Source organism: Etheostoma spectabile, unplaced genomic scaffold, assembly GCF_008692095.1.
Source record: "Etheostoma spectabile isolate EspeVRDwgs_2016 unplaced genomic scaffold, UIUC_Espe_1.0 scaffold272, whole genome shotgun sequence".
Taxonomy (NCBI): Eukaryota; Metazoa; Chordata; class Actinopteri; order Perciformes; family Percidae; genus Etheostoma; species Etheostoma spectabile.
In genome coordinates this window covers 227,477-236,375 of record NW_022605576.1, presented here as the reverse complement: position 1 = coordinate 236,375, position 8,899 = coordinate 227,477, and positions in this window count along the sequence as shown.

The following is an 8,899-nucleotide window of genomic DNA, read 5'->3' as shown; positions in this document are numbered from 1 at the left end:
CCACCAAAACCACTTCCTTCCTGAGACTATTTAGCAGAGAGAACATGCCAACTCCACAAAGAAAGGCCCCGCCCCGACTGAGGATCGAGCCCAGGATCCTGCACAGGGCTAACCACTGAGCCACCAAAAAAAAAAACGTTCTGCAAGACAAAGTTGTATTGTTTTTCATTGGTTTTGTCCAATCTTTGATTAATTTATGAAATAATGTTACATTATTGAGTGTGCAAACCTAATTTCATGGTAACCATCTGAGAAGTTTACCTTTTCTTTTAAATCTGTCTCTTGTTCGTCATCCAACTTTATGGAAGTTCAACACTCATGCACAAAGTGGAATACATTTTTACACTTCACATGGACATATAGGACTTCTTAGAGCAATCAAAGTTTTAAATTATTAAAGTTATTTTAGTCTTGTGTGAATCCTTTAATTGCTTTCAATTCATTACTTTGTGGAATAATGACGAGGCTGATGCAGTTTATGTGAAATGAAATGTTAACCGTAACAATTACTTGAAATGCTGAAATGCAGCAGTGCAGGTAAGTGAACACCTGCCTGCAGTATGCTAAGGACAGCTGATGGGCTAATGTGGGCTCTGTCAAAGTCGGTCTTGTTGAGTCCATCATTGAGGTTTCTGAACCTCATCTCTATTTGTTCAGGAAGGTTGACTGAGCAGCTGATGGAGCCTGAAGACAACTGCTCTATTTCACTTTGTTAGGACATATTCACACACACACCCATACACACACATCAGGGTGGGATCAGAGACATTTTAGAACAAAGACGCCCCAGCTCAGTGTACCTGCCTGTCTTTGTGTCCCGTGGATGTGTCCACGTCCCTTCAGTAGACTAGCAGCAGGTACTGAGCGGAAGGGTTCCAAAGGAATAAGTGATTACAGATTATGAGCTGTTCTTTCGCCCCATAGTCAAAGTAAATATTAATGTAGTTGTGTCTTTCAAACCACATATCTCCAGAACATTCCGACACTAAAATGACATTTTTCAGACAGATTCATCAGGAGAAAATGAACTTTGTTCTTGGTCTGTTTCCGTCTCAGGAACAAACTGTAACAAGATCTGGCAACACAGAGGAGCTAAGGTCAGCTAACACTCACAACGCTTTAACAAAACTCACGTTCCTAACGATGAATATGTATTTTAGCTCTTTAAATATTAAATGAAACAAAAGAAAATAATCAAAGTATACAAATATAACTTTAAATCCATAGTCACGTCGTTCACAGCAGTTTCCATTGAGGCTATGACCACTTTAGAGGCAGGAAGTGTGTGAAGCATTTTATACCATCTTCAGTTATAGAGAATCTTAGCTAGGAACATCGACCTATGTGGTCGCTTGTTATTTTAACCCCTCCCCAGAATATAAATAATCCAATCATAGCTTAGCAACTGTAACTAGGGAAAGCACAGCCAAATGCTACTCCACTATATCTTTACACAGCAGGTATTTGTTCGCTGCTATATTAATGTTGTGAATGTCCAGTACAGAACCTGTAACCAGTAAAAATAATAGAAATTCAATATGTGGTCGTCAATGTTGATACGGACCGCCACAAATAAATCAATGTATGGGAAACCCTGCGTACATGTGCTACCTCTAATAAAATCCTTCAATCAAGCGAACTGATACTGTTTTTACAGCCTACATTAAAGGAAAACCCAGCAGCTCTTTCCTAGAAAGAGATTATATGGACTAATACAGAAGGTTGGTGCGACGTGAACTGCAGTCTGAACCAGAGTCTGGAGCAAAGTCCAGGGCGGGGTCTGAACAAGAGTCTGAACCAAAGTCTGGAGCAGGGTCTGGGGCAGGGTCTGGGGCAGGGTCTAAACCAGAGTCTTGATTTGATGGCAAGTTTCACATCACGAGCATGACTGGAGTCTCCCCTCAAAGACATTCATGCGTTCATTGTTCACAAACAACGTGACAGAAATAATGTGAAGAATGAAAACAGAGCCGGGGAGAGAGAGAAACTCAGACCCTGGATCTCATCTCACCTGCACACAGCCGGTCTGCTCACAAGTGCAAGTTACACAAATGATGATCGGACAAGCACTCCATCTGAAGCATACTGAGCCTGTTAAAGCCGGTTAATATATATATTTATATATATATATATATATATATATAACGGTACTTTCACGCTTTAAATGTGTCAGTTGTACACATGGAACAATGATTGTGTGTTGCCAGAACACAGTGATCTACACCCACTACTGCACCTGTAGCAATTCAATTTAATTTTATATTGATTTTACAATTTTTATTCAAAGCAAAGAGTCAAAGACCCAGAGTATGCACAACTCACATGTCTGGTCCTAGCAAAAAGGCCCTTGGTGGTGGATGCCATGAGCCAAACTCACATATTTGCTAATTGATTGTGATGCTCCCACCACTGTGCCTCTCCTCCCACATGCAGCACCCCCCCCCCCCGCCTGCTATGACGTCCGCACAGTCTGGTGTGTGTCTGTTTTTTTGTATTTCTTCATTTTGTTATGCCTGTTGTGTGTTCTGGTTCTTTGTCCGTGTTCCTGTCTCCACCTCTTGTTCCACATGGTGTAAACACGCCCCCTTCCACGCACACACACACACACACACACACACCTGGCTGGCACCAATTCCAATCAGCGCACCTGTTAATCATCCAGCCCCATCATCTGCCTTCAAATTTCAGTCTGCACCCCCCCCCCCCCCCCCTCGCCGAATTGTTGCTATACAGTATGCTATTTCACCAGCCTGTGTCTGTCTTCTTGTCTAGTTTCCTGTCCTTGTACTGCCCTGTCTGCTTCCTGTCCTACCAATAACCCACCTTCTGAGTCCACTGCCATCCCAGCCATCCCGGACCCAGCACCCCCCCCACCCCCCACTGCCAGCTCACCCTCACTGTCTTAATAAAATAAGATTCTTTACCACCAACTCCAGGCTCTGGCCTGCGGTCACTCCCTTCTCTCTCCCTTTTCATGTCCATGTCTAAACTGTGCTGTCATTATAAAGGCCTAAATATGCCAAAAAAAAGGAAATGTTAAAGTGTTTTTAAGTGACTGGACACAATTTAAAAATAGGACTCATTCAAAGATGGTGGATGAAGAGAAGAGTCTTTGGGCAAATGAATTTGCACCATTCCTACAGCCACTGTGGATCACATTGAAACCTCACATTAACTCAGTGGTGCAAAGCATGGGTTTGTGCTATAAGCAGCGCACAAGGGCGCAGCACCATGCGGGCGCCAAAGCAATGGTTAAAATTGTTTTAATATGTCTTATAACTTATAACTTTTTTATTTTATATATGTAGCTGCTGTTGTGCATTTAGGAATCATTTCTGCATTTCCTCAATGTTACAATATTTTAGAGGACTAACAGGCTAGAGTAGGTGCCCTATGTCATAAGATTCCATCATAGAATTTTTATTCTGAGCACTGAGCTGTCGTCTATGGAGAAAGATGGATAAAGCCAAGAAGTTGTTGGGGGCTGAATGTAGAAAAAGAAAGAGGGAAAAGGAGATGGCATGTCAAGGGATGTGGCAGAAGTTAAATAAGAGGATGGTGAAAGGCAACAGGTAGGATTTAACCCTTGTGTTGTCCTCGGGTCAAATTGAGATATGTAGAGATATGTAGAAATATAGATTTCTTCCAACCTAATTCCCCAAAAATAACATGGATGATTCCATACATCAGTCTTCAGGTAACATTAATGATTACTTTCATTGAATTTTTTGGATGTTTTATTTAATCTTATAGCATTTTAATTTTTGTTTAATGGTTTGATGGTTATACCCATCTGAGATCCACTCAACATCCTCTGATCTTAGCTATCAGTCAAAATAATTCATAATTTCTGCCTTTTTAACTAAAACATTTATGTATAATTTGATATTAATGAGGTTTGTTGACCATGAATTCCAAGAATAAGTATGAAACCTGTTATTAAACCAGCTCAGGTTTTAAAAAAAGCGCCAAAAGCTGGAAAAAGTGGGAAATAAATCAGAAAAAGAGAGGAAAAGCACAAAAAAAAATATTCTTTAATTTTGACCTGTAAGGACAAGTTCCTGGTTAACGGGCAGACGACACAAGGGTTAAAGTCTAACGTCTGTGCTTGGAGGCTAGCTGCCGTCGGCTAACACTAACCCACGCAGCGCTGCCTGGGAGGCACTCGGATTAGGCCATGGTTAGGGTTAGGTCCCTTGAAGTCGGCGTTCGGGACCTAAACCCAGTACGGCTAGCTCAGAATATGCAAAACAGGTAAAAGTAGAAGGACTGATTTACCTTCTTTACTCAAGTAAAAGTAACAAATTACAGGCTTGGGAATGTAAAAGATGCCTTGAGAACCATTTTTTATGCAAAGCTACCTGGACCACATACGTTTGAGTTTGCTGAGAATTGTCATGGAGAACATGCTCTTTACATGCCGTTGGCTAAATTTTAAATGTATGTCCATAACATATTTGATTATTGGGAAAGAGACTGGGACTCCAGGTTAATAAGACTCTGACTGAGGAGCAAGATATGAATTCATTGTGATTCTGTGAGAATTCACAGATCCAGTTCCCCCTTAACATTTAAAGGAATCTACCTGTATGTGTGTGTGCTCAAATACATCTTCTGGACAGAAAATAAAGGATAAAATATGAATTACTAAACAGACATTAGTGAAGAAGTTCCCATCTGATTGGCCAGGAGTCCTTCTTGATGCCTACTGTCCCAAACATCTCTCCCAGATAAGGATGATGGGAATGTCTTGCTGCTTGTCTGCTGAATCTCTGGGATCTCCGTCTCCTTCCTTTTCAACCATGTCGCCGTAGGCTACATGCTACCATGTGCTAACGTTAGCGCCATCAAGCTAAAATGATTTTCCTCAGATGAAGGCTGCTGAATCTGTCGAGTCGTCTCGTAGTGGTGCGTCAAGTGTAACGCGCAGTATATTCTCATACCGTTAGATTTAATTTGGTATTGATGACATGAAAAATAATGGTACCTCCCCTGAAATTATTTACAACTAAAGTAATAAGCCAATTTTGTAAATTGTAAGGAGTAGAAAGTAGAGATATTCACGTTAAATTGTAAGTAGTAAAAGTAAGAAGTCAGCCCAAAAATAAATAGGAAATTCAAAATATCTGAAAAATCTACTTGAGTACAGTAATGGAGTATTTGTAATTCGTTACTTCCTATCCTACTTCCTATCCTATGCTTGGATTCAGAGCTTCTCCTGCAGTCAGATGGTAGATCTAGAGGGAGAACCACTTTGTGTCTGCGTCTGGTATTTTGGTAAAATATGACTGCTCTTGTATGTTTTATGGTGTTTAACAGAGTCATAATGAAGTAGAAAGCCCTAATGTCCTGGTTGGAGGACCTCCTTGTGCCTTGGCTGAGATCCATTTAACAAGACGACTCAGTGCTGCAGGGTTTACTCCCACCACATCACTACATTTATCATCCTGTACGTAGGTGTAATTATTATATTTAGAGAGCCGAGCCACTGGGACAACGCTGTGCACAGAGAGGCACAGAGTACAGCTCAAATAAAGAATTACTCAGAGGGAGACCTGAGAAATCCTTTTGTGGAGGTGCCCTTCATTTCCTAAGCTGCAGACACTAATACCAACACAGCCTATTGGCCATTCATCACTGCTGCCTAACAGGGCTGCTACAGGTTGATGAGTGGCGGGGAACTAGAAAAATTAAGGCTATCTTATATGAAACCTATTCAAGTTGAAAGGGCTAGGGTTAGCCTTGCCTAACAACATACAGCAGTGTAGATCAATGGATGATCACTAGCTCCATGGTATATTCATTGTGTGACAAACCCTTGGTGGTGGGGATCAATGTACAGATGTTGACCATGGTCACACTGGTCTTTTCCCAAGGTGCAAGTAGGACAGTTGAATCCATCGCCAAATATCTTCCTCCGGGACGTGAGGAGTTGTTCACATTAGACTGATTAGCTATTAATGAGCCCAAACCAAAGCTTTAACGTCCTTTTATTTCAAAAGTTGTGTCCAGCTATTAAGAAAACTAGAAAGGAAGATTAAGATGTACTCAAAGCATCTTTTTTATTATTATAAATATGAAAAATGGTTCACATCAAAGAGGTCGATGTCATATCAGTCATGTTTCTTCTCCTTTGTTTCCCCAGATATATACAATCATGTTTATAATAGTACTATAGTCTGATGTGCATGTTTTGCATTCTGACAAGTACAGAAACTCAAGTATTGTGTTGGCAAGGATGAAAATGATTCCCAGCTAAGTTATTTTAAATAACATGGTCAATCCCACCTTGACATTATGTTTCTTCTAAGGGATGTCTAAAAGTATGAAAAAAGTGATAGAGATAAGACTTATACAGTGGGAATATGTTAATAGAAATTACAGTAGTTTGCACAACATTTGGTAACACCCTTACAAAAAATTAAAGGAGTATACAGTATAAAGGTACATTTTTCACGGTTTGGGATGTACCCCATGTTGGGGGTCATTATTTTGTTTCTGTAACAGTAAAGGAGATATTTGCTGATTTAAATCCAGCTGTGTTATGGCAGTGTGTGCAGATGAACAGGGTCAGGTCTCCCCTTCGTGGCTGCAGGGCACCGAGCTCCCGGCTGAGCAGAGCAGCCTAGGTCTGTCGAGCTTCTGGAGTCATGAAGTGATACATGTTGGACAGAAATGAAGACATTCACAACATGAATCATAATTTAATCCAAAGCAAAGAAAAGCTGTGAAGTAGTGTTGCTATCAGCAGACCAAGTCAAGCTCAATATATGTGAGATTGAGCGTTGGTCTGGGGGGTCTGCTCTGTATCTTCTCTCCAAGAGGCGGGACCAACGGGCATAATTCAAATAACTCTGTGTATGCAAGTGGACAGTCCTTCAACCAATCAGACCAACGATCCAGGGGACGTAGCGACGACAGCGGCATCAAAGGGTTGGTGGCTGCTATCCATCATCTTCTTCCACTTTTCCGGTATTGGGACGTAGAGGGAGCAGCTCCAGCAGGGGACCCCAAAATTCCCTTTCCCGAGCCACATCAACCACATTAATCTCTCCACCTAGTCCTGGGTCTTCCAGTAGACAGTGAGATGTTTTTTTTACAGTGTGTTCTGCAGACAGGAGGCTAGCAGATAGTGAGATGTTTTTTACAGTGTGTTCAGGGGACAGGCAGCTAGCAGATAGTGAGGAGATGTTTTTTACAGTGTGTTCAGGGGACAGGCAGCTAGCAGATAGTGAGGAGATGTTTTTTACAGTGGTGTTCTGTGACAGGCAGCTAGCAGATAGTGAGATGTTTTTACAGTGTGTTCTGGGGACAGGCAGCTCAGCATAGTGAGATGTTTTTTACAGTGTTTCTTGGGACAGGCAGCTAGCAATAGTGAGGGGATGTTTTTACAGTGTGTTCAGGGGACAGGCAGCTAGCAGATAGTGAGGGGATGTTTTTTACAGTGTGTTCAGGACAGCAGCTAGCAATAGTGAGGAGATGTTTTTTCAGTGTGTTCGGGGACAGGCAGCTAGCAGATTGAGGAGAGGTTTTTAAGTGTTCTGGGGACAGGCAGCTAGCGATAGTGAGGAGATGTTTTTTACAGTGTGTTCTGGGGACAGGCAGCTAGCAATAGTGAGGGGATGTTTTTTACAGTGTGTTCTGGGGACAGGCAGCTAGCGATTGAGGAATGTTTTTTACAGTGTGTTCTGAGACAGGCAGCTAGCAGATGTGAGGAGATGTTTTTTACAGTGTGTTCTGGAGACAGGCAGCTAGCAGATAGTGAAGATTTTTTTACAGTGTGTTTCATGGGACTGCAGCTACGAATATGAGGAATGTTGCTTATGTTTAGCAGACAAAGTAAGCCTTAAACACTCATGACATCGCTTAGAGAACCTTTAATGTTTTCATCATACTGACTTAAGCTTAGCTAAATAAAAAGGCGTACTGAAATGACATCTCTGTGCCAGGATCTGTTTTTCTGTTCTTCCTATGGATAGACGTGCGACTGTGTATCAGAGAGCCAATTGATTTTTCTCTCGTCTGTCTGCTGTTAATGAGAATCAGCAATATTAAGCCTGTGATATCTTCCATTTGCTTGAGCGGTGAGAGTGCTACTTTGTCAGACTGAGCATGAAAGAAGTGTGGTTTTCAGATCAGCCTGAGAGCCTGTTCTTCTTCCTCGCCACCTTCTCATGCTCACCTAATGGAAGCAGGACAAGGGGTTGGCTGTGTTGTTTCCTTGGAAATTAGCAGCCTTTGGATGTGTCTGATTTGAACAAAAAAAGCATGGGATGCTAAGATCTGAGGTTGACTACTGTGTGTGTGTGTTTGTGTGTGTGTGTGTGTGCAACATTGCCTGCCACTTTCAGTACAGCTCTCCAATGCACTTCCCTTACAAGGCACTGTCTCTGTCCCTCCAATGTGTGTCATTGTCCCCCCCCCCCAACTCCTATTGTCTATAACGTTTCCACCTGGTCCAAGCATTTAAAGCATCAAGATATCAAGATGTGAAGGGACGTCAAACATTTTTTTTTTAAATACTTTAAAAACTAAAGAAAGCTCTTTGTATACCGCTTGTTACATATTATGATTACACAATACAGAATTAATGGGAAAAAAAAGGTCAGGTAAGTCCAGGTGATATTAAAGTATTATAATATGAATAACAATATAACATATGTCCATGTAGTTTTATTGGGCATCAACCTAGCACATACACACATATTGTTGGAAAAAATAGACTTGAAGTGTAACTAAAAGTTTCAGATGGTGGATACATGTGAGACGGGGCTGATACCCCCTACCCCTGACCTAACTACCCCTACCCCTATCCAAACTCCCCCCACCCGAACTCTGACCCATAGAGCAAGATAACCTGTTGCATGAGACGAGTGAGGAGACACACTTGCACGATGCG